Below are 26,149 nucleotides of genomic sequence, written 5' to 3'. Positions count from 1 at the left end.
GAGGGCCTCCGTCGGGCTGTGCTGCAGTGGTACGGTGGCCTCCGTCGGGCTGTGCTGCAGTGGTACGGTGGCCTCCGTCGGGCTGTGCTGCAGTGGTACGAGGGCCTCCGTCGGGCTGTGCTGCAGTGGTACAGTGGGTCTCCGTCGGGCTGTGCTGCAGTGGTACGAGGGCCTCCGTCGGGCTGTGCTGCAGTGGTACGAGGGCCTCCGTCGGGCTGTGCTGCAGTGGTACGAGGGCCTCCGTCGGGCTGTGCTGCAGTGGTACGGTGGCCTCCGTCGGGCTGTGCTGCAGTGGTACGGTGGCCTCCGTCGGGCTGTGCTGCAGTGGTACGAGGGCCTCCGTCGGGCTGTGCTGCAGTGGTACAGTGGGTCTCCGTCGGGCTGTGCTGCAGTGGTATGGTGGGTCTCCGTTGGGCTGTGCTGTAGTGGTACGAGGGCCTCCGTCGGGCTGTGCTGCAGTGGTACGAGGGCCTCCATCGGGCTGTGCTGCAGTGGTACAGTGGGTCTCTGTCGGGCTGTGCTGCAGTGGTACGGTGGGTCTCCATCGGGCTGTGCTGCAGTGGTACTAGGGCCTCCGTCGGGCTGTGCTGCAGTGGTACTAGGGCCTCCGTCGGGCTGTGCTGCAGTGGTACAGTGGGCCTCCATTGGGCTGTGCTGCAGTGGTACGAGGGCCTCCGTCGGGCTGTGCTGCAGTGGTACAGTGGGCCTCCATTGGGCTGTGCTGCAGTGGTACGAGGGCCTCCGTTGGGCTGTGCTGCAGTGGTACAGTGGGCCTCCGTCGGGCTGTGCTACAGTGGTACGGTGGCCTCCGTCGGGCTGTGCTGCAGTGGTACGGTGGCCTCCGTCGGGCTGTGCTGCAGTGGTACAGTGGGCCTCCGTCGGGCTGTGCTACAGTGGTACGGTGGCCTCCGTCGGGCTGTGCTGCAGTGGTATGGTGGCCTCCGTCGGGCTGTGCTGCAGTGGTACAGTGGGCCTCCGGGGCTCTACAGTGGTACGGGGCTGGGCTGTGCTGCAGTGGTACGGTGGGTCTCCGTCGGGCTGTGCTGCAGTGGTACAGTGGGTCTCCGTCGGGCTGTGCTACAGTGGTATGGGGGTCTCCGTCGGGCTGTGCTACAGTGGTATGGGGGTCTCTGTCACGCTGTGCTGCAGTGGTACAGTGGGCCTCCGTTGGGCTGTGCTGCAGTGGTACGGTGGGCCTCCATCGGGCTGTGCTGCAGTGGTACTAGGGCCTCCGTCAGGCTGTGCTGCAGTGGTATGGGGGTCTCTGTCATGCTGTGCTGCAGTGGTACGGTGGCCTCCGTTGGGCTGTGCTACAGTGGTACAGTGACCTCCGTCGGGCTGTGCTACAGTGGTATGGGGGTCTCTGTCACGCTGTGCTGCAGTGGTACGAGGGCCTCCATCGGGCTGTGCTGCAGTGTTATGGTGGCCTCCGTCGGGCTGTGCTGCAGTGGTACGGGGGTCTCTGTCACGCTGTGATGCAGTGGTACACAGCGGACTCCATGGTGATGCCACACAGTGGTACTCCCAAGAGTGACTCACGGAAAGAGTTCAATGGCTATGATGCTAGCTCACTCCAACTCAACAGTGCTCTCTGAGTGCCCAGCACCGTTCTAAGCATCTTACCTGTATTAATTCCTTTAATTCTCACAGCAACCCTGTAAGTCAGATCCAGGTAACAGTCCATTTTATAGATGAAGAAACTTAGGTGCGGAGAGGCAAAGTCACTTGTCTAAAGTCCTACATATGGTAAGTGGCAGAGGCAGGATTCAAACCTGGTGGTCCGACCCTGAAATCTCGGCTTGCAGTGATGTCGCCAGACCCCTCCCCTCGCAGGAAGACAGAGCAGCCTGCAGCAGCTGTCCCCAATACATGGAGGTTTGCCAACTGCACCCCACGAGCCCCTGTCTCCTGACCCTGCTCAGGTTTACTACCAGCAGCACAATACGGTAACAGGCTGGAGCACAGGGCAACACCCCAAGGCTCTGTGCCCTGCAACCGATTTCAAAAGCCCTGAGAATGAGGAGGTTTTTATGAAGAAAAGGCCCTGACCTCCGGCTGCCAAGGCGGCTGCAGAAGGTTGCCAGGTGGTCTCCCCACTCTTGGGGAGAGACAGACCTCAGGGCCGACACTCATTTCTGACCAGAGGCCGCTGGCACAAAGGGCGCTATTGGCTGAAAAGAGTCTTTATGGAGTTCTGGTCTTGAAGAGAACAGCATGTTTCAATTACCAGAGTCATAACCCCCCCTCTGTCAGTTTGTTTAATGAAAGAAGGGCTTCTTAAACCTTAATGTTCCATGTCTGTATTGTCATTTTAATAGGCAAATATATAAAACCACAAAGGCAGCGTGAGCTACTGGCTGCTTCTAGCCAATCCCCGGCCCCCGACACACACACACACACACACACACACACACACACACACACACACACACTTGGCGTTGAGCCTTTGATACTCTTCTTTCTAACACAGACATCTTTTACTATTGGAACCAAGAGGATGTGAAAACGTAGAGTCGGTGACCTGCACTGAACTGGGACAGGACTCAGCTGCGGAGTGATGTGAGCTGGGTCCTATTTAGACTCACGGACAACAGACCACTTTACCACCTAAGACACCACGCGGCTGCCTTTGAGGCCGACAGCGAGGCCATTATTCTTTGGCAAGCTCAAATGTCAGCCGTGTGGGCAGCCAGAGGAGGGAGGCAGAGCTCTGAACTTTAAAAGCCACCAGCGGTTACAGCTAAAATGGGAGAGGTGGCTCTCGCTGAGAGAAGCCAGGTGATCGCAACATGACCGGACAGTCTGCCTGGGGAAGCCTAGCGGGGAGGGAGAGGGACTATTCTCAGCACTTTTCTCCATTCAACAAAGCCTTGCTTAGGACCCCCCGGGGCCCAAGGCCAATGCCACCTTTGGTGGGGGCAGCCCCTAGGTGTGGTGAGTGGTCGCCTCCCTCCCCTCCACACCTCAGCCATGTCTGCCCCTGGGGTCTGTCTCCAGCCTGCACTGGACCATGAAAAGCACCAAGCCAGGCCCCATGTCCCACTCATCCTGTTAACAACACAGCAAACATCCGTGAGTGTTGATTATGTGTCAGGAGCAGGCCCACGCGATCCTCACAGCTACCTGTGTGATAGGTCGTGTTACTGACCCCATTTTACAGATGAGGACACGGAGGCTCTGGGAGCTGAAGTAGCTTGAGTACAGTGACCCAGCCCTAGGGTCTAGCTGCAGTGCCTCTGGCCCCGGGCTAAGCTGGCCGCGTCAGCAAGTGTGCTCAGACTAATGCTGCAAAGAGCTGGCCGCTCCTCACACGAGCTGGAGTCCCTGTCAACTTGGGCACATGCACATCAGCCCCAGAGGCAGCTTGCCGCGAGGAGCACTGGGAAGGGCCCAGCATTCCTGGGGTTAGTCCCATCTCTGGACCAATAAGACCCTGCAGAGAACTGTGCAGGCATACACTTAACCATGAGACCTGGATGTGGGCAGCTATCCCTGGGACTCAGTCCAGACCCCTCTCGTGTCATAGTTGTTACGTTTCTTCTCATGGTTCTCAGATTCCTTGCTCTGTACCTTGGCTTCCCTAGCTCCACTAAAAGTCCAACTGTAAAGCAAACCAAACAGATACAGACCCTCAAATGCTGAGTTCCCGGTGCAGAAATGCTACCTCATCCCTGTCACAAGTAAGCTCCCTGGTGCCACCCATCTGCAGCCATCTGGCCTGGTCGCTCCTCACCTCACTGAAAGCTTGAAGCAAAGGGCGGTTGACGTAAGGCATCTACAAACCCTCAGTGACCTGGCAGGGCTGCTGGGCCTTGGGACAGGGCTGTTTACTCTGCTAGGGAACAATGACTCGCCAGTGCTGATGAATAATGGGAAACAAATGCAGGGCCATGTAAACATGTCTTGTCCCCACTCCCAAGTGATAAAGCCCTGAGATGAAGCAGACGGGAAGAGGGGGCTGCCCCCTGCACCCTTTTCCCACTGTGGTCCAAACAGGCCTCACCCCTGGCCCCCGAGGAGGGGAGGAAATCACAGCTGCCAAATCTCTTGGATGGCCTGAGGCCATGAGCAGCATCTCTAGGGAAGGGCCTGAGGCCCCACGCACGGCTCTTGTACCCCGTGTCTCCAGCACTCCCAGTGGGCCCCACACTGAGGTCTGAAGAGTGTCCAACCGCAGCAGCTGGGTCTGTGAGATGCCGCCCACGAGCCCAGGACAGACTGGGCTCACCTGGAGGCCCTGGCCAGGTCTGGCACGGCACTCTGAGAAACAGTCCTTTGGCCCTTTCCAAGGGGTGCTGTGAGCCCAGCACACCCCACCCCATGGTCCCTCAGCATTCGGCACACTCTGTTATGAGAGGTGCCCTCATGGCGAGAGGGGAACCCATGCCTGGGAGTCAGGCTCCCTGAGTTCTGCCCCTGTCTTGCCCTGTGGCCTGTGGGTGATGTCCAGGCCTCATGCCTGGGAAGGGCTCCCAGAGCTTGAGGGATTGCAGACCATGTTCTCTGGGAAGCGCTCCTGGAATGCCTGTGGTGTGTGCAGCCCTCCTCCTTCTCTGCCCCGTGGAACTGACTGTCAGTGCACGGAGGGTCCTGTGTGGCTGGCCCCGAGTGAGAATCCCACCCCACCCCCAAGCCCGCACACAGACGTGACCATTGAGGCTGGGCGGGGTTGCCAACCTCACTACCGCAGCGAGGCCCCTGCTCAGGCACTATCTTAATAAATCCACACAATAGCTCTACGCCGGGGGCATTATTCTTATTATTCCAGATTCTCAGGTGAGAAAACTGAGGCCTGGAGAGGGGGAGAGATTTTCTCAAAGCTCTAAAAGAGGCAGAAGGAGAACTGGAAGCCCCATGAGTCCAAAGCCCTCCCTCTCCTCCTCTTGAGGAGCCTTCAAGCCCGATGACAGTAGTGAGATGAAGGTACCCAGGTTTTGATGCTTACAAACCTCCCTGGACCCTCCACACCCACCTCTCCAAAACCTGGTGCTCAGCCTCCTCCTCTGTGTAGTCTTTCTGGTGTCCAGCATAATTCACTCCACCCCAGCTTCCAGGCCAGGCCTGCCTTCCTTCACTACTTCCTTCCTCTGCCCTGGACCAGAGAGGGCTTGGCTGTCCTGTCCCTGCCCTGGGGTGAGGACAGATCTGAGTCTCCTTTATATCCTTGCTCCTAGCAGCGGGTCAGGCCAAGAGTGAGTGCCCAAGTGACAGGAGGGTAAATGGGATGGCACAGTTTGTGCTTGCACACACCAGTGCCAGGGAGCGCATTACTGCCAAGGGACCAGTCCCGGGGGGCAGAGTGCTGTCCTCATTCCCACTGGGCATGACGGGGGCTTCAGCTGTGAGTGGGCTCTCGCAGCCTGCTCACTTCTTCAGCCATGCTCTAGGAATCTCCTGCAGCTGCTCTCTGAACACACCCCACCCAGGCGCCTCTGCCCGAGTGTGCATGCCACCTTCCTTCTGGAACTGCCTCCCCTCCTTGTCCAGACTGAAGTTTTTCTTGCCTTCTGAATCTACCTGAAATGTCTCTGTTCATTCACTCACTCCATGGACACCAAGCACCTACTCTGTGCCACACTACCCGTGAGCTGCCAGGGACACCCAGCTCTGGGCCAGAGCACAGAGACGGGAGGCTTCCTGGCAGAGGTGAAGTACGAGCTGCTTTGAGAAGAGCAGAGAGATGTGACCTGAGCCCGGGGATCCTGGAGGAGGCGGAGGTATTCTGAAAGCAAAGGCTTGTGGAAGGGGCAGGGCAGGGCCCAGATGGGGAAGGGCTTGCAGCCTCTAACAGAAGAAGAGTTCTGGAAGCAACCAGGGAAAGGTGGCTGACTGGGTCCTGGATGCTGGGCTAAGAGGAACAGCAGAGCCAGGCTGTGGGCATGGAGAGTGAGCAAGGCTGCTCTGCGGCCTGCACCCTGCCCTGGAGAGACCCCACACAGCGCTCAAAAACTCCAGCCCTGTCCGGGTCCCCACATCAGTCCAACTAGCAGGGGGACAGTCCCTGCAGAAAACATTTGTGCAGCCTGACATGCAGAGTGTCCCAAACCTCTGAGGCCTTGGGCCAGGGCTGAGCCTGCGTGTCGTGAAGCCCCTGAGTGGGCCTGTTTCCAACCTGGGGTCCAGAATCCCTGGGCGGCTCCAGGAGGGGTAGGGGCAGCTCATGGTCCTTCATCTATATTTATGACCACAGCTGAATGTTCCCAGAAGGCACAGAGCTCCTCGGCGGAGCACAGGGACTTAGCTACAAACCGGAGAGGAGGTCCCCTGGGCTCTGGGGCAGACTCTAGGAGGCTCTTTTCAGGAAATCCTTTCAACTGGTGAGAGACCGAGGAGGTAGAGTGGAGAGCAGGCCCTTGATGCCCAGCTCTGGGAGGAGCCTTTCACGGCTGTCTGGACCGGCCTGGTTGAGGCTGGAAGGCACTGGTCCACAGCCTCCTATGATGTACAACTGTATCTGTGATTGTGCCATCGGAACCGCTGGAGCCCTTCCCTCTTCCGGGACAAGGGTGAAATGGCAGGCAAGGGAGCTGGAAGAGAAGGTGGAACCTTGGCAGGCCCTGACACAGGGGCCTTCAGCAGGTGAGGCGGGCAGACACCCTCGGAAAAAGATGACTCCAGTGAGGTCTGGGACAAAAGACAGGGATCCTGAAGGTCCTTGAAGCCTGCTCCCTGTGAGCAGTGAGCTCTCATTCCTTCAGCCCGCAGAGCTGGGGGAAGGCAGAGGTGGGAGAGGGGAAGGACCGGGTCAAGAAAGGCCGAGCATTTGGAGCACAAAAGAGGGGCCTCAATGGTCAGGGTCTGGCCCTCACTCCACCCAGCCACCAGGCCTGAGGACCCTGCTGTCCTTGAAGCCTGTTTCTTCTGTCGCTCTCCCAAGGGTCTGACCAAGGCTGCTGACTTTTTCCATGCCACTTTGCCCGTCCGTCTCCCTGGGAGACAGCCCCGGCTTGGACCTCAGCTTCCGCTTTGGGGTAGGCTGCACACTTCTCCTGGGTCTCTCAGCCTCCAGCCTCTCCTTCCCAATCCCTTCTCCATGGGCAGTGGCTGCTGTGATGAGTCTGGCTGGAACAGGACATGGCACCTTGGTCCCACGGGGTCTCTGGGATCAGGTCCCATCACCTCACTGTGCACTGCCTGGCATGAGCACAGCTCTGGCGGCAGATGGCCCTCACCTGTGACTCTTGCCCATCTCCACTCGGTCCTCACAGGTGCAGGCCACCTCCAGTCACTGAAGGGTCACGTGTGAGAGGGGACCCATGTGCTGTGATTGACATGGTTGTTTTCCAGCAAGAAGAATTTCCAGAGCTGACATCAGCAGGCCATAGGTTGACCTGCTTCCGAAAGGCCTCTGCAGGCGGACCAGTTTCCCTGGGAGGTGTGCTTTTTGGCTCGGGATGCTGATGTTTGTTTTTATTAATAGCTGGCTGTTTGTTCTACTTTGGACCAAGAGTCCAGGTTCACAGTTATTTATAACAACTAAAAATTACTGCTGGATCCAGCTCTGGCTGCTTTGTGTTTCCCGCAAATGTTTCCCGATTTGAAACAGAGACTCTGTGTGCTGCTTGGACCCCACCCATGTTTTCATGGCTGTCAAGAGCCTACTGTGTGTCAGGCCCTCCACTGGCTCCAGCGTCCCATCTCCCACAGAAGGTCTGGAAACAGAGGCAGAGGTGCCCAGCCCATCTTAGGAAGCGAACTCGACCTCCAGCACTGAGAGCTCCCACCTGGTCCCAGGGGGCTGAGGGCCCCCGGCCGCCAGCTCCTTTCAGAAGGGTGGCTTAGGCAGAAAAGCCTCTTGGCTATCTAGCGGCTCTTGCAAAATTGCATTTGATGAGTTAAGTGTAAATAAATGAGAACCAGATGGATTAGGTTTCGGGTAAAATACACACGGGTCTTAGAGCTTTGGGGCCTGAGTTCTGCCAGATCCAGAGCACTCTCCGAGCTGTCCAGAGCTGCTGGCACAGGCAGGCAGGAGGTGTGCCTGGGGTCTCCTAGGACCTGTCCGCTTCCTGGTGTGGGCAGCAGCTGAGGCCTTCCCTGGGGGTCCTGATTCCCCAGCAGGTTGGCCGTGTGCAGAAGACACAGAGCCAACCTCTTGGCCTGGGCCTGAGTCCAAGCTCAGGGTGGGAGATGAGGCGTATGAATGGTAAGGTCAGCTTTCCAGACCAGCAAGCTCACTGCTCACGTCCAAACCCAGCAAGCCAGTCCAGGGGAAGCGGAGGTGGTGAAGCCTGCTGGCCGTTGGGGTCTGCTGACTCTGCCCTCCCCAATCTGAGTCCCGCCTTCCAGCCCAGCTGCTGCCCTGCCGCCCCCTGCTGTGCATCTCTAGGGAAGGACGGGAGTCTGCCGCCCAGTGCAAACCGCTGGCCAGTCCTCACAGGGGTCTGCATGACGCTGCCCTGGGACCACTGCCCACAGGACCTGGCTCTTGCTCCACAAGTCACACCAGATGGAGTACAAGATTCAGTGAGCCGGCTGGGTGCAGTGGCTCACGCCTGTAATCCCAGCACTTTGGGAGGCTGAGGCGGGTGGATCATGAAGTCAGGAGATCGAGACCATCCTGGCTAACACGGTGAAACCCCGTCTCTACTAAAAATACAAAAAATTAGCCGGGCGTGGTGGCGGGCGCCTGTAGTCCCAGCTACTCGGGAGGCTGAGGCAGGAGAATGGCGTGAACCCGGGAGGCAGAGCTTGCAGTGAGCTGAGATTGCGCCACTGCACTCCAGCCTGGGTGACAGAGTGAGACTCCGTCTCCCAAAAAAAAAAAAAAAAAAAAGGTTCAGTGAGTCACTCGCTCTGTGACCTTGAGCAGGCCATTTCACCATTTTGGGTCTGGTTTCCTTTTCTATAAAACAGGGATAAAAGTCCCTGAGGTGTCTGGGAGCCAAAGGAGGTGATGGAGGTAAGGTACTCTGCGCAGCACCTGGCACACACAGACCACCACCAGGTGTGAGCAGGTGCAGCACAAAGCCGCCGCTCATGCCTCAGGGAATCATGGGTACGAACATACTCTGGTGACAGCAAAGTCTCTTCCAAAATGCAAAAGCAACAACAAACCACGTCAGAGGGGAGCACTCAGCCCTGCCTCGGCCTTCTGGTCTCCAAGTGAAGCCGTTCGGCTCCTGACACTGCTCCCTCCTGAATAAGCCTCTGGCACACTCGCCCTTCTCTGGGGACCCCAGCTTACTGGGGCACTCATGGTTGGCCCAGAAGTGGACAGAGCTGTGCATGCGGTCTGCTCGGACAGTGTGGATGGGCCTTTCGATGCTATGTTCGTGAGACGTCTGCTATTTCTCCAATCCCGGTTTCTGGTTGAGATAGAATTCATGGAGCATACAATCTTTAAGCCGACATCTTAGTGACTTTTAGTATATTCACTGTGTTATGTATGTAGCATAACCATCACTACTAATTCCAGAATGTTTCCATCACACCAGAAAGAGGCCCCATGCCCGTTTTTGGTTAGTCCCAATTCCCACCCCTTCGCCCCTGGAAACCACGTGTCTACTTTCCGTCTATGGGTTTGTCCATTCTGGACATTTCATGTAAAGAAGTCACACAATAGTTGCCTTTGTGTGTCTGGCTTCTTTCACTTAGCATGTTTTCAAGCTTCATCCGTGTCATAGCGTGTCTCAGCACCGTGTTCCCTTTTACGGCTGAATAATATTCTATTGCACGGACAGACCACATTTTATTTATCTCTTCGTGAGCTGATGGACATCTGGGTTGTGTCGGCTTGGTGGCTGTTATGCACAGTGCTGCTGGAACACTGTGTGTAAGTCGTCGTGGGGGTGTATGCTTTCAGTTCTCTTGGGTGCCTATCTGGGGGTAGTACCGTCACATCATCTGGTAACTCCATGTATGCCTTTTTGAGAAAATGACTGTTTCCCACGGGCGACACCATTTTACATTTCCAAAGTATGAGGTTTCTAATTTCTCCATATCCCATATCCTCACCAACACTTGCTCCTTTCTGTTTTTTTTTTTTTTTAACAGCCATCCTAGTGGGTGTGGCATGGTTTCTCATTATGGTTTTGATTTTCATTTTTCTAACGAATAATGATGTTGAACAGCTTTTCACATGCTCAGTGGCCATTTGTATGGCCCTGGGATACAGTGACACTCAAGACAGACACGGTCCCTATTCTCACAGGCTCTATGCTGTCTGTGGAAAGACAGAAACAATCAGAGAGATTCCAGGTAGGCGGGGCGTCTCCATTTCTTTGGAGACATGTCTATTCAGATCCTTTGCCTATCTTTAAACTGCATTGTCTTGAGTTGTAAGAATTCTTTATATATCCTGGATGCTAAGCCCTTACCTATATGACTGGCAAATACTTTTTTCTATTCTGTGGACACCACCTCCTTTCAAGTAGCCTCAGGCAGTGCTAGGAGCTCAGTGCTGGTCAGCGGGGCCTGGGCTCCTCTAGGGCTCTGCCCTCGCCCCCACCCCATCTACATTCTGTTTCTGGGAGATTTTGCACTGTCCCTTGGCTGCTTATCTGCCAAGGTTGCCCCCAAACCCCCAGGCCTGCCTGCTCCACCACCCTCCAACTTAGACATCAAGAGCTGACCTGGTGCCTGCACACAGACGCCCCGCAGGCATGACGGACCTCATGCGGCCCATACTGAACTCCCAAGTCCCCCTCCTACAAAAGCAGAATAGAACGAGACAAAGCTCAGTCTGCCCTCAGCCTTCCCCAGCTCAGCAAATGGTCACACAACCCGCAGTCGCTTCAGGCAAAACACCTGGTTGTTATTTTTGATGCCGCTTTCTCCCCACATTGAAGCCCTTAGCAGGCCCAGTCCTTTCAACTCTGCCCGTGAAATTCACCACGAGTACAACACATTCGCTCCCCTCCAGGGCTGCCACGGCTGGTCCAGCCGCCCTCATCTCTGGCCTGGATTATCGAACTCCCTGACTCCACCCTGCCCCTGTCCATCCTTCATCCCTCATGGACCTCATGCCATCCCCCTGCCTGAAAGCCCCCGAAGGTGTCATAAACATGAACTCCCTTTCCCAGCCACCAAGCCCACAGGAACTGCTCTGCCCACGTCCCCCGCCCTGGCCTCCTCCTTGCTCACCCACCTCCAGCCAGGCTGCTGTGTCCTGCTCTCCCTTGACCCTGGCTATCCTGTTCCCATCTCCAGGCCTTGGCATTTGCTCCTCTGCCCGGAATGTTCTTCCCTTGTCTTGGCACGGCTGGCTCCTCCTCCTCCTTCAGACCTCAGGTCACGTGCCACTTTCCCCGAGATGCTCTCTCTGACCACCAAGCTAAAGTGGCAGAAGGGCCACTCTGCAACATATCCCTCCCCTGCTTCCTTCAGAGCATGCCCCCACCCACCTGGAATCTTCCTTTTGACTGTTTCTGTCTTCCCACTAGACAACACAGAGCCCCTGAGAACAGGGACCATGTCTGTCTTGAGCATCCCAGTATCCCAGGGTTTTGAACAGTGCGTGGGACACATGAAATATGTCTGCCGACTGGATAACTGAGTGAGCACTTCCAAAAGTGTGTGGGGGGGAACAGCACTTCTGGCCTGGACATCCATAGGCCCTGGCTAAAGGCCGTCCCACCAGGGATCAGACGCATAGCCTTTGCTGCCGTATGCTGCAAAGTGTGGCTGCAGAGGGGCTGCCACGAGGCCCGGTAGCCCCAGGACCCACTCAAGGAAGCAGCTCTGGATGGGTGACAGGAACATGCGCTGGCTGGCAGTGGGTCCTGGGTGGGTGGGTGGGTCAGGGACTGACATCAGGAGGTGCCAGAGAAGGCTCTCAGAGAAGGGCTGTGCTCATCTGCCCCCTTGGCCTTGCCCGAGAGTCGGAAGCTTGTGCAGAGATCGCGATGGGAAACCAAGTGGCCTCACAGTCATTGCCAGCCTGTGGCTTTGGTGCTCAGTGCTTGAAGGGACCCGCGTTGGGAGGCCTCAGAAGAGGGGTGCAGCTCAGCCTCTCCTCCTGCTTTGTTGGCACCTTTACTGACACGAGGACCAAAGTCTCCCACTAAAGAAAAGCTGCTTGAGCTGGGTAGAGTTTCAGGAAGTGAATGGAGAGGGAAGGGGTCTGGAGACACAGTGGGATCCCCTACAGAACTACATTTCACTCATTTTGCTAGACCACCTATGGCAAGGCCAGCTCCTCCTTGAACCTCTAGATCATAGGCAGGGCAGGGGCTGGCTGGGGCCCCTGCTCAGGGTCAGGCACTCTCATTACAGTTATCTCAGTTAACCTCAGCCCAGGGCAGTAGCTGTTTTGTAACTGGGAGCTCTAAGCAGTGTGCAGCCTGCCCACAGTCCCCAGCACGTGAGTGACGGAGCCAGGCTGGGAACGGGGTGCTTTCATCCCCTCAGGCCTCTGACAGTGCAGCTGTGAATGTGATCCTGGCTGGACATCTGTAGGAGGCACTGGAGTTTTTAAAAATTTCTTTTGATGGGGATAAGAATGGAGGACTGGAGAGAGGGAAGGAGGAAAACCAAACAAACAAATCATGGAACCAAAGCGAGAAGCTGTAAGGAAAGAAAGAGGAAACGCTCCCACGGGACACTTAATGAAGAGCCTCCGCGCCTACCCGGGCCCAGCTGCATGTGATTACCTCCAGGCCGGTGGATGGGGCGGCAGGGCAAGTCCCTCTCCTGTTGAAAAACAAAACAAAACTCCCCTGAACCAAGGAGGGGCCCCGGAGCTCCCACGACACCCCAGGTACACAGGTCCTCTGGCTGGTTCATCCCGCCAGACTCCAGCCAAGTCAACTGATTGATTCCCAGCATCCATTTCCTAGCCTCAGTTCTGTCGGAATTCTAACCTTCAGGGGCTAATTCTTCCCCATGGAAGTCCACATTTTCTTCCACCCTCCAAAGCTGTGCGAAATTGCCAGACAGCTGTGCGGCTGCTCCTTCTCTTCCTCTTCCTTGCTAGCACCCTCCATGTGTACACCTGTCCTCACCTATGAGGTCTCCTCGAGCGTGAGGGTCCTCGGCACCTGCCAGGCCTGTGGCCACACCCTGATCCCAGCCACTTGGCCTCCTGCCCCATCCATGCCCTGCATCAGCTCCCCAGCTGGGCCTGCCGCATGTGGGCTTGTTCCTTCCTGCACTCAGCAGTTCCTCCCTGTCAGGCCCCGGCTGGGCCTGGCGGCAGCAACCAGGACTACCAAATAGTTTTGTCTCATCAGAGCTGACGCACCGGAGAAAGGCAGACAGCAGGCCACAGAGGGCGGTGGCGGAGGGCTGGGTGTGGGCGCCAGGAAGCTTCACAGAAAAGGGGGCACTCGCTTGGCTTAGGCACTGGCACACTCGCAGGCCTCCCCACGGCCAACCTGTCTCTGAGTTTGTGGCCACATTGTCTGTGGTTCTCCTTCTCTCAAAGACCTAGCATGGCTCTCTATAACTTGACCAATAAAACTGTTTTATTATTTAAGATTCTGAGCCGACAAGGAATTCTGAGAAATAGTGGAAAAGCTGATCAACAACCTTACACTTTAGACACAACCACCGTCAGGAGCATCTGTTTTGTTTCCGTCTTTTTGCACAAGCTGATTTTCTCCTAAATGTAATGAGTCGATCTGTGAGCTGAGCTAAAGCGCCTTCTGTGCTGTGGCTTGGCCCTGCCCCCGCTTCTGACTTGCTGCTTTGTGCAGTCCGCAGTGGGCTCCTCTTCCACGCCCCTGTGCAGTTGTTAATAAACTCCCCTGTGAAGGACGCAGCTGGGCAGCTACGGCCCTTTTCATTTGAGGGATTATTGCCTTCAGAGAGCCCCCCAGAAGTGGGATTCCTGGGTCAACGACTGTGAGCTTTTGCTTCTCATGACTCCCTGCGGACCCCTGTTAACCTGCATACAACTGACTGACTCTCCTGCCGTACAGCGTCTGCACTTGCGGTGGCCTCATCTGCCACCATCTTTTCTATTGGCCACATCCATCTCCAGCGAACTTCTGTGATTAGTCACATGTATTTGTTCAGTCAGTCCCTTGGCAGGGGTGCAAAGCACCACACTTGTGCAAGGGTAAACAGGGAAGAACAGGCCAAGGCCTGCCCTCAGGGAGCTGCCATTCCAGGAAAGAGAGGTGGTAAGGACACTGGCAGACCAGTGTCTACTAACCAGAGTGGGGTCAGAGCCCTGCAGGATAAGAAGAGTGTGCCGTGAGAAGCGGGAACAGGCAGGCTGAACCCAGGTAGCGAGCGTCTCTCTAAGCCACGTGAGGACCAGTGCAGAGAAAGGTGCGTTTTGTGGTGAGATGTGCGGTTGGTCATGTGCGTGTGTGTGTAATCTCCGGGTCTCAGACCCAGAGAGCACATGGTATACGTGGCTCATTTGACAGAGATTGCCTTTTTACCACCACCACCTGCTCTGAACCCACTCTGCTCCTTGGCCGAGCCCTTCCCACCTCCAGGCTCTGCACATGCTGCTCCCCCCTCCTAAAGGTCCTCCCTTCACCCCATCTCCACCCCCACCAGGGGACCCTCTACTCACTCGGGGTAGGGCGAGTCACCCACCCCTCACCATCCCTTTTCACACCCCTAGTATTCATTACACAAAGGACACCATAGTGGGAGTATTTCTGCACAGGGCCTGGGAGCTCCCTGAGGGCAAGAGTCAGTCTAACTAATCTCAGAGGCCCCTCACCTGCAGATATAGGCACCCGGGGCATGTCCTGACAGAACAGCATTAGGGCATGCTTGCTGTCCCTACCAGATAATCACCCCCGCTGCCCCCACTGTCCCAGGCTTTCATTCCATTCCCACATCTTGGCGACGTGATTCCCCATCAACAGTGAAGAGAGTCCTGCTGGAATATGGAGGAGAAGCGGCACATAAACCTTGATGGGTGACTGCCACCACAGACAGTTCTGTCCACGCCCAGGCGACACTGGACACGGACATCAGGACATGAAAACGCTTCCTCTATTGGAGGGGTCAGAAATGGGGGATGATTTTGTTTTTCTCTGGATTTCTCTGAGTGTTTCTGTATAATTATTGCACGGGTGGCCGATGGATAAGTAAACAGACATTTGCAGCTTGGTGTGATTCTGGCAGGCCTGAGAGTTGTCAGGGAGGGCAAGGGAGCAGAACGCAGAGAGCAGGTCCCTTCGCCTGGGAGGCCAGGGAAGAGGCGCAGGAGGAAGAGCTGAGGTGCCCGGGACAAGTTGGGAGGAGGTTCTCCAGGTAGGGGAATGGTGTGTGCAGAGGCCCAGAGAGCATGAGGTGCATGGGGACAGGCTTAATATTTAGTTTGCTGGGAGCATAAGGAGAGAAGGAAAGGCTGGAGTGTCAGCAAGGCCAGCTGCCAGGCCAAAGAAGCCAGACCCCCACAATGGCAACACAGGCCCTGGGGAGGGTCCCACTCGGAAGGGCCTCCACCATGGGTGAGTCCCAAATGACTCCACCGGCGTCTGACCTCCTGGCGGCCAGCAGATGAGCCATGGGAGGTCAAGCCTGTGGGATCCTCTCCCCGTCATTAAAGTAGCACCTGGGAGGTTACTAAAGACCCCAGACCAAGCAGCTGGGCTGCTGCCATGGCTGCCCACTTCCCACAAATAAAGAGTGCCAGCCAGGCGCAGGGCATCTCTGCCAGCAGTCTATTTCTAGCTGTATGTGGTTGGGATGAGGTGGGTGACAGGGAGGGGTGCCGGGGCAGCCTGATGCACAGGCCTGGCTAATGGCCACTATAAACAGCTCGAGCCTGTGGGAGGAGGGTCACTGCGGCATCTGCCCTGATGCAGCCAGGCCTAGCAAGTGTCCAGGGTGACCCCAAACGCCACCCAGGGCCCAGGGTGCTCCGAGGTAAGCGACACTACTGACAGACGAACTAGTGGACTGGGTTGAGATGCCCTCAATTGTTGCTAATGCCCCCAGTTAGGGCCATGGCTCTGTGTCTGGTTTGGGGGCATATGTTTTGCTGGCAGGGTATTTTTAAGGAGCCTTCACAAGACACTTATTTTGTTTTAAATTTTTCAGAGTTCTGACCAAGCCCTTGGCACAGGGACTGCAAACAGGAACAGAGGAAGGCAAGTGTCTGCAGCGAGTGTTTTCTTTGCTGTTTATGGACTCGCTATTCTCTGCTCTGAGACACAGCGGGGTTTCTTCCTCAAGCCACCAAATTGAGACCTACAAAAGTGGGGCTGGCACCAGGCACAATGACAACAGATTTCAGTCCAGCGGAAGGAGGACAGGATCATGAACACACATTCCTACCAAGGGGAAGGTGGCCTCATACGGGGATGCAATCCCTGACCTGAACGTACAAGCACAGGGAGAGTGGGAAGGGGAGAGGAGGTGAAGGGTCCTGAGGCCCACCATGTGCCACCTTCCTTCACATACGCCCCTCACTGTGTTCCCAGAGACCCATCCTGGGAACACCAGCATGCCCCTAATCCAGGAAAGAAAACCAAGAACAGAGAGCTAGGAAGGGAGTGGGAGCCGAGGCCAATGTGAGTGATCCCCAAGTCCATGCTCTCCCTGTGTCTACAGCAGAGACCAGAAGGAGCCAGGCATGGAGAAGTGGACTGGGGAGTCACAGGCCATTGCTGGCTGAGGGAGACAGTGAGGCTTTCCCAGCGCATCTACCCAGCTCCAAGTGTGTCGATGACCTGCCTGCCCCCACGGCAGGTCTGTGCACCCGCCACTGTCAAGTTGTGTGCCTCCTGAGGGCCGGAATCCAACATTCTGCCCCGCTACCCTGCCACCTGACCATCCTCCACCACACCAATGAGCCTGCTGTGGGCCTGGCCTGTGTGGGCCTCGGATGAAGAGCTTGGCCGATCCAGAGCTCAGCACTCGAGGAATTCCCGGGGAAGGAGGGGAGATCCGCCCTGAGATGCCGGAGTGCCAGGCCCAGGAGCTCAGGGCCGTGTCAGAGGGAAGCCTAGGGGAGGCTGTGCAGCTCAGACAGGTTTTCTCTAGGGGTTGATGCCTCACCTGAGCCCTGAGGAACAAGTGGGGGCCAGTCAAACTAAGCGTTCATCAGGAGGCTGGGGAAGGGCGCTCAGGGCAGAACAGCAGGTGCACAGACACCCCGGAGGAGGAAAGGGCGGGACAGGTAGGGAGAGGAAAGGTGTTCACGATGCTGGAGATGACAGTTCCGAGAAACAAGGAGACCTACACAGACAAGGACTGCATCCTGCCGGGACAAGGCAGACACGGGAAAGAGCTGAGCTGCCACTGTCCCTGGGGCCAAAGCATATGACCGTACTGCCAGGTCACGGGATGCTGGAGGGAGAAGGGCTCTGACTCAGCAGCCCAGCCAGGGGGTTCCAAACGGAGTTGCAGGGGCTCCGGGAACTTCGCAGAGGTAGAGATAGGCTCCGTGGGGGAGCAGAGCGCTAATTGTGGCCAGTCTTGTCTCCCACTCAGCCAGAGTGTGAAACCCCTGCATGATTCTGCTTGGGAAAAAAGATTTCTGCTGCTATAAACCCCACAGCATCTGAAAACCACTGATCAAATCCCATCTTTTTATTTCACATATGACAGGGAAACTGAGGCACAAAGACGCAGGGCATTTCCCAAGGTCCCCCAGCAAGTCAGTGGCCTAAGGAGCCTGACTTCTGTTCTGTGGGCCACTGATTCTGCCCCGATCGCCGGGCCAGATGGGGGCTGGAAGAACCACCTGGCCGCCTGTAATAAGCACCCCACTGTCCCCCACCCAATCCCAGGCAGGCCATGGGCATGAGGCTGTCAAAGTCCACTCCACCCCGAAACACGCACGGGTCTGAACCAGTCTGCTTCCCTACACCCCACTCTAGGGTCTCCCCTTTTTTGTAGCGATTTGGGAAAAGTAGGAAGCGAGTCCATAAAGATGTACAACACTGTCCAGGGAGTCTCTCTCAGGCCAAAGAATTTCTATCAGATTAACAGCTGTAGAAGGCGGAGAGGAGAGGCGGGCCTGGATCCATCTTGTACTCTGACAGCAAATCCCTCCAACCGAGTGTGTTTAGAGCACCTGAAAGTGGGCCAAGAATGGGAAAAGGTGGTGGGGTGGTGGTAGGTGGGCATAATGAAAGAGAACAGGAAGAAACCTCTTGAGTTTACTTTAGAAAATATTGGTGTTTATGGAGTAAGTACATGACTGTCCAAAGCTGTTTAGTTTTACATTAAGATGATCAGCATTTTTTTTTCCCAGCAAGAAATGTATTTGAGCTGTTGAAGTATAAAGACAAATAAACAGCAGCAACTCGAGCCTTCGTTAGGGGTTCCAGGGAGCCACACGCTGACTCCAGCTGTCTTCCAGGATGAGAGGGGCTGCTTTAAAAGGCTGGGATTGCGCAGGCCCTTTCATCAGGCCAGGGACCAGCCCAGCCCAGCGGAGGAAGAGCTGTGAGCATGGTGCCTACACCGAGCATCCGAGCATCCAGGGCACTCCTGGGTGACTTTCTCCCCCAGGTGCAGCTGGGCTCCGGGCCCCATCGGGAGTCTCCTGAGGGCCCCTCCTACTCCTCCTTTTCTACCCCTCCACTTGGCAGCCTCAGGTGCCACTTGCACATCCGTCTCTTCATCTGATCCTAACAGAGAGGGACCAGTCCCATTTCACACAGACCGAAACTGCGACTCTGAGAAATGAGATGATGTGCCCCAAGTTACAAAATAAGAACACAGCAGAGCTCGGATTGAAGTCGCGATGTCACACGACCCCACAGTCAACAGACAGTAAGTGCAAGAACCAGTGCGAGAGGCTGGGAGAGCATTTGCGGGGTGGGGAGCAGACCGTGGGCAGCAGCTCATCTGGCAGGAATGAGGGGCAGGGCCCAGGAAAGGGCTTCCTACGTGGCCCAGGCCCAGGCTCGCCCCCTGCATCTTCACCAGCTCCACGATACATCCATTTTCCCTCAAATGGTCTTCCCGCTTTGCGCACTGGGAATAAATGTTAATTAGCTCATTCACATCTGTTGAGACCTTGCTCTGTGCTAGGTACTGTGGGATGTGTTTTACAAAGCTCATCTCGTTGGCCTCTGCATCATCTCTGTCAAATAAGCACTGTTACCAGCCCCACCTCATGCAGGAGTATACAGAGGCCCAGAGAAGCAGAGTCACTTGCTCAAGGTCACATAGTAAGTGATGGATCCAGGCAGATTGATTTCCGATGCTCCTTGAGGGCCTGAAATAAGGCCATCATCCATCTCCTAATTGTGAGCTCCCAGCAAGGCACAGCATAGGGTGGGTGCTCGTGAAATCTTTACGAAATGAGTGAATATTAAGATTTCTGGTTTCCAAAGCCATCTAGACGCCATGTAGAAACCCTCACGTTTCCCCCGGGGTTTGACTACAGACTTCTAAGCTTGTGCGCCATCTCCATTTTGATGGTTGCTTATCATTTCAAACAGAACTCAGCCAAACAGACGCCTGAGTCCTGTACCTCCGTGTCCACCCTCACACCCAATCTGTCCTTCCCCCTAGCCTTCCCCATCTCAGCCACAGCAGCGGAGCCCCTAGAAACTCTGGGAAAACCTAATGGTCGGTTTTGACTGTCTTTTCCCCGTGCCTCTCACATCTCATCCACCGGCAGCTCCCGTTGACCGTTTTCAAAATACACTGTGAGTTCAACGACCACTTCTCCCACTGCCACCCTGAACGAAGCCACCAAGCTCTCTGACCCAGGCCACTGCAGTGGCTTCCCTGCTTAGGCCACTCTGCCTCTCTACTCAGCAGCCAGAAGGGCTTTTTAAATGAAAATGTCCATCGGAACATGTCAGTCCCTGGTGAAAATATTCCACAGCTTCCCAGGTAACAGAATAACATCCAAACCCCTTTCTCGAGCCGATATGACCCTGTGTGACCCAGCCCCTGTCCACCTCGTTGTCTCATCTCCAGTCCGTGTCCCTCGCTCCTGATCCTCCAGGCACCCTGGCCCATCCCCAAATTCCTAACAGTTCCTACCACACTTGTCCCCCTTCTGCTTGGACATAGGACCTTCCCTAGACCTTCACGTGGTACTTCCTCCCTCTCACTGAGGCTTCCTCCCCTTGCCCTGGGCAGACTTGTTACTCCCCTCATTGGTGGAGGTGACTTCTCAGGCCAGACTGTAAAACTGCCAAGCATGGGATTCTGTCATCTTAGGACCCGGCGGCCATGATGTGCAGAAGCTCCTACCAGCCCATGGGGAAAGCCCACATAAAGAGGCTGCCCATAGTGTTCTGGCTGACGGCCAACAACCACCACCGGCGGTGAGCAAAGACACTTCCAGATGATTCCATTTCTTGGCTATCAAGTCATTCCCAGCCTTCAAGTCTCCTAGTTGAGACCCCAGACACCATGGAGCAGAGACGAGCCAATCCTGTCTGACTTCTTGAGCCACAGAATTCATAAGCAAAATAGTATTTTATGCCGCTAAATGTGAGGTAGTTTTAAAAAAATTTAATTTTACTTTTTAAAATGGACATGTAATAATTGTACATATTTGTGGGGTACATAGTGATGCTTCAATACACATTTTTAAAAACTTTTTTTAGTTTTACTGAGTCAGGATCTTGCTCCGTTGCCCAGGCTGGAGTGCAGCAGTGCAAACATAACTCACTGCAGCCTCAACCTCCTGGGCTCATGCAATCCTCCCACCTCAGCCTCCTTAGTAGCTGGGGCCACTGGCGCACACCTCCATGCCTGGCTAATTTTTTAAATTTCTGTAGAGATGGGGTCTTGCTATGTTGCCCAGACTGGTGTCAAACTCCTGGGCTCAAGTGATCCTCCTACCTTGGCCTCCCAAAGTGTCAGGATCACAGCTGTGAGCCACCACGCCTGGCCTCAATACATACTGAGGTGGTTTCTTATGCAGCAATAGTAACTGGAATCCTATCCTACCCAATGCTGTCACCCTCCCCCCATCACTTTGTATCACATTATTTTATTATTTTTTTCAGTGGCTCTGACCTGGCTGAAGTTAGTGAGTTACATGTTCACGTGTTCACTGTCTTTCTCCTCTATGTAAGTTCATAAGCAGGGAGATGTTGTAGCTTTTGTTCGCCACCACAGTAAGCAGTTAAAACCATGTCTGGCATGTAGCAGGTGCCCAGAACAATTTTTTGGAATAAACAAATGGATGAATACTAGGTGGAAGGCTTTAGAATTATTCCTAATGTAGCACTTTTTTTTTTTCTTTTTTTTTGGGACAGTGTCTTACTCTGTCGCCCAGGCTGGAATGCAGTGGCGTGATCTTGGCTCATTGCAACCTCTGCCCCACGGGTTCAAGCAATTCTCAGCCTCCCAAGTGGTTGGGACTACAGGCACCCGCCATCACATCCGGCTATTTTTTTTTGTATTTTTAGTAGAAACTGGGTTTCACCATGTTGGCCAGGCTGGTCTCGAACTCCTGACCTCAAGTGATCCACCCGCCTCGGCCTCTCAAAGTGCTGGGATTACAGACGCGAGTCACCGTGCCTGGCCCTAATATAGTACTTTCTACCCTTTATTAGAGTTGTGAATATTTCTGGCTTCCTCATGGACCTAAGAGCCCTGCGAGAGATACCTCATTTAATTCATCTTTACCTCTGCCCTATGCCTACCACTCTACATTATATCCTGGGTATTTAGGACCCTAAAACTCCCCTCAAATGGTCCTAAGCCTATCAGATGACACTCAGGTCTGAGAAAGACTTAGGCAAAAGGTGGCTGCTTTCAGGGTAAATGGCCGAAGCCTGCACATTTGCGTTAGGGTGTGCTGAGGCTCACCATGGTGTGGGGTGGAGCCAAGGGTGGGAAAGGCAGGGAGGGAGCAGGCATTGTCCATGCTACCACTTCCTGCTGCAAAATCAGAGGTTTGCTGGGTGAGAGGGTTTTTAGACTACAAGGCATTTTGACAAATCCATTCATTCATTTATTCTACAAATATTTACTAAATGCCTACGATATACCTGACACTGCCCTAGGTTCTAAGAAGAAAGACAGAAAGGTAAACAAGAGAAATTCTTCTTTCAGGGGAAGAAGAGAGGACCGTGACACAGAACTGCAATGGAGATGTAACTGTGTGGTGTGGGTCACAGCAGACCTCTGAGCAAAGGGAGGTTTGGTTGAGGCTTGAAGGATGAGCAGGACCTCACCAGATCCCTGCTGGGGAGGAGCAGCCTGTCAACAGATCTGTGCAGGACTCTGTGGGTGCAGGGAAGGCTGGGCCAGCGGGCACAGCTGAGCAAGCGTGAGAAATGGGGTCGGGGGGAGGCTGGTGGGGCCTTGGCCGGGGGGGCCTCATGCTACTGTGGAAGCAATGGGGGCCATGAGAGGAGGGTGCTGGAGCGGACGGCTCTGTACAGTTGGATGAGGTAAGACAAGTTTCCAAGGGCGACTCGAGGGTGATGTGAGGTGCCTAAACAAGGCCACAAGCTCTGCCCTTGGCCCGAGGAGGCTGAACGAGCTATGGGGTGGAGATGCCCTTGGCGTGAGCTCTCTAGAGCAAGGGGTTCCCGTTTGCCCTTCAGCACACTCGCTCCCTGTGCCTGGCCTGGCACGTACTGGAATTTCTGGATGCTCTCAGTGACTCCCAAACTCGTGGATAGATACAGGCGGACATATCCAACACCCTATGACAAGGAGACCCTGGCCAGCCTCCCGGAGCTGGTGCAGTTCTGGGCACTACGGGGCAGGGGGTGGGCAGCAGGGTAGGCTTACAGGCTTGAACTGGCAAAATCCCAGACCTGGGCTCTAGTCCCAGCTCTTCCACTTACTGTCTGTGTTAGCTTGGGTAGGTCCCTTTCCCTCACCGGGCCTCAGTTTCCTCGTTTGTAAAAAGAAGGCACTAATGGCTTTGGATGCTGTGAGAACTAACAAGAGAACTGAGCACAGCATTCCAGGCAAATCCAGGCACACAGGAGACTCAACCAAAGCTCTCGAAATCTCACTCAAGTAGGACGGTCTACCCAGCACAAGGCTGGTCATAGGGTTGGTGCTCAATAAATGTTAACGAAATGGAGAGAGCTGGCTAATAAATCAGTGCTTCTGAAGCTGGATGCAGATGACTTCTCTTCATCAGGGAAGAAACGTGCCGAGAGGCAGGGCCAAAATTCAAACCGTGAGCAACTTGAGAAATGTATTTTTCAGTAAGTCAAGGTAAAGATCGGGGTTGAAGAAAACATCTGGCTAAGTGAACTAATGGCTTTAGAGAAAGAGGAGCCCTGCTTTGTGGAGACGGGAAGAAATTATCCACTGCTGGTTTTAATTTAAGATGAAAAAAATCTTATTCTATTAGCCTAAATATTGCTCTGCTGTGCAATTGCATGGAGTTTGGAATAATATTTTTCAAACAGAACTACTGCTATTTCAAGTAATTACACAGCTAAAAGCAGCCATTTGGGGTTGAGCAAGATCTCATCATGGTTTCAATTCCCTCTGGTGTCATTTTCTGTTATATTTGAGAAATTCCTCAATAAAGATGTCAAATAGAGTGAGGGCTTTGCTCCCCAGAGGACAGACTTGGCCAACCTCCAGGACACAGTCATAGGCAGGCCATCTCCACAGGAAAATAACCTCGCTTACTCGAAAGAAAAGAAAAGGTTCAACTGTGAAAACTCAGGCAAGAAAATAACATGTAAGCCATCAGCCCCATTTCTCCTAATCAGCTCAGAACGCTTTTCAAACTGGCCTGTTTATTTCTAAGGTGATCAGGATTTTATCCCAGCCCCCATCCCTAAGGAATTCAGTGGTGGTTCAGAGAGGAATGTTACAACTGGACAAGACTCTTGACCCAGACTTCTTGAGACAAAACAGCAGGAGGTGCGAATGGGCTTAACTATTCCTGATGGGCGAGGTTCAGTGACTGCCCAGAGGCAGTCAAAAATGCACAAGACAGTGAAGACAGAGAACCTTCTAACAACTCAGTGGGCCACTCACAGCCACCAAATGCCCACTGGGGACAAAACCTCGTACAGGAAGCTTTGTCAGGCAGCACAAACAATTCCAAACATTTCCAGGTAGCACAATTTCAAGCAGATAGTTAAATGAGCAAAGCTGGTTGCAAACAATAGGGAGTGGTGGAGACTGTGGCAAACAAGAGAGTATACGCTCCCTCTGAAGCAGACAGCTGCAGTGTATTTCACTCTAGCTACTGCCAGCACCACAGTGAAATGTGAGCAAGAGTGCTGCTGCCCTGGGCCCCCACACTTTGGGGGTCCTTGTTCTGCCTCTCCTCTGGCTGCAGCAGCATCCCCCACCCCCCGCCGACACCATGGAGTAAGGAGTCCATAGGGGAGTCTCGGACTCCTGGAACACATGCCTACCACTCTACATTACATCCTGGGTATTTAGGACCCTAAAACTCCCCTCAAATGGTCCTAAGCCTATCAGATGACACTTAGGTCTGAGTAAGACTTAAGCAAAAGGTGGCTGCTTTCAGGGTAAATGGCCAAAGCTTGCACATTTGCCTTAGGGTGTGTTGAGGCTCACCATGGTGTGGGGTGGAGCCAAGGGTGGGAAAGGCAGGGAGGGCAGCAGGCATTGCCCATGCTACCACTTTCTGGTGCAAAATCCAAGCAGTCTTCTAAATTCCAGACTAGCCTCTAGGTCATTAATTAGGAATATTTGTCAAGGTAGAAGAGACAGAGTCATTCTTGTTTGGGAGCTTCATAATGACTTTAACATTTTAGCCATGTGGGATAGGAGCCTCCATTTGGACTCCTGTCTCAAGTCCCACAAACATCACGGGCTGGGTAACTGGAATGATGCTAGAAATATTGATTTTTATGTGATAACCCTTAATGTTTAAGTGTTGACAAATAATTTAATAAGAACAAATGATACCACCATGGGGACAAACCAAACATGTCTGCGGGCCAGACGGGGACTGTGGGTTGCCAGCTTGAAGCCTCTGCTGGAAAATGATGACAATATCCAGTACCTGTACAGAATTTACATCTGCACATAAGCTCTGCGCAATCTCCTTTCAGATTTAATCATGACGCTGACCCTCTGAGACAGGTATTACTGGCCCACTTCATAGTTAGGGGAACTGAAGCTTGGTGGGCTGGAGGAACAGGTCCCGAACTATAAAACTCATGAGCGGTGACACCAGAATTTGAACCTAAATCTTCAAACTCCAGGCCCAGCTGACTCTTAGAGCAAGACTTATTTCTGCCAACACTGATGAAGCCCCACGATCCTAGAGTATGAGGTGCTCTAGTTCTTACAGTGTTTCAAGGATGAGGGAGCTGAGACTCCAAGAAGTCAATTAACTAGCTTGAGGTCACATGGTCAGGATGGGTTGGAGCCTGTTGGAACCAAGGTCTGGTTTCTCTAGAGCTGGAGCTTTGTCTTGAGAAAGAGAAAGGCTGAACAGAAAGAACTCTGTTGGGAAGGGTCTGTCCTCAGCTGAAGGCAGAGGAGCAACAGAGAGAGCCTTTTCTTGGCTGTTGTGTGTGCAAGTTAGAGCCGCGTGAGGTTTCAGTCTGTGCTCAGAGGTGGTGGGATGTGGGGAGACTTAGCCCGTTCCTTTAAATTAATCTAGGTAACCATAATCCATTGTGAAAACAATGTTGTTGAGACAAAGGCCCGCACTGACTCACTGTTAGTCTGCAGGCTGCTAGTGTCAGGCTCAGGGGGCACTGTGAGTGCTTGCTGTAGCCAAGAACAGGGTATTTGCAAACAGGTGGTTCTGCACAGGTAAGAGTACGGTGGCTGGAAGGAGAGTCCCATGTGTCAGGCACAGCCCTGGGAGTGCAAATGGTGGGTACTGGTCCTCACAAGATCTTGGAGGCATCAAACCAGTCCACATCAACACATCTTATCTGGAAGCCAACGACCAGATGAATGCTGGTTACATGTTGAGTATTTGGTGCCAGACACCCCGCTACATGCTCCACATCCACGATCTCGTTTAATCCTCACAAGAGCCCTACCAGATAGGAACTATGCCTTCCTATGAGGAAACTGAGGGATAGAGAGGTAAAGTGACTGTCCAAAGGTCATACAGTTGATAGACGAGGGCTAGAATTTAAGCCCCAAACTGGCAGTTCCCAAGGTCTCTCCTCCTGGCTGCTGGGTGACACTGCCTGCTTTTAGCTGGCTGTCCCACAGGGACTGTCGGCTCTGTCTTCACTGACTAATCAGAGCCCGAAATGTACTCTCTCTATCATTTGAAAACGGAGCAAACAACTAAGAAAGTCAAGCACTTACGTTTTGGGAGGACTGAATGAGATACTTCACCTGGCATCTGGCACAATCAACGTCGCATGGTACCAGTTCT

The 26,149-nt window shown here is 54.2% G+C and overlaps 3 protein-coding genes across 4 annotated transcripts in view; 2 read left to right on the top strand and 1 right to left on the bottom strand.

Moving 5' to 3' along the window:
• The window catches only part of MPPED1 (metallophosphoesterase domain containing 1), an 822,621-nt gene that overhangs the window by 603,788 nt on the left and 192,684 nt on the right, over positions 1–26,149 (top strand). The window lies entirely within an intron of this gene.
• SCUBE1 (signal peptide, CUB domain and EGF like domain containing 1) overlaps positions 1–26,149 on the bottom strand; it is a 145,330-nt gene that overhangs the window by 90,856 nt on the left and 28,325 nt on the right. The gene's annotated exons all lie outside the window — the stretch shown is intronic.
• The window catches only part of SAMM50 (SAMM50 sorting and assembly machinery component), a 718,434-nt gene continuing 698,275 nt past the window's right edge, over positions 5,991–26,149 (top strand). The window contains exon 1 of the mRNA XM_050806007.1: positions 5,991–5,994. The gene's annotated coding sequence lies outside the window, so the exon portion shown is untranslated. The remainder of the gene's footprint in view (positions 5,995–26,149) is intronic.

This window comes from Macaca thibetana, chromosome 10 (genome assembly GCF_024542745.1).
Source record: "Macaca thibetana thibetana isolate TM-01 chromosome 10, ASM2454274v1, whole genome shotgun sequence".
Lineage (NCBI taxonomy): Eukaryota > Metazoa > Chordata > Mammalia > Primates > Cercopithecidae > Macaca > Macaca thibetana.
Note: the sequence above shows the minus strand (reverse complement) of the source record. Positions and strands in the feature narration are given on the sequence as shown.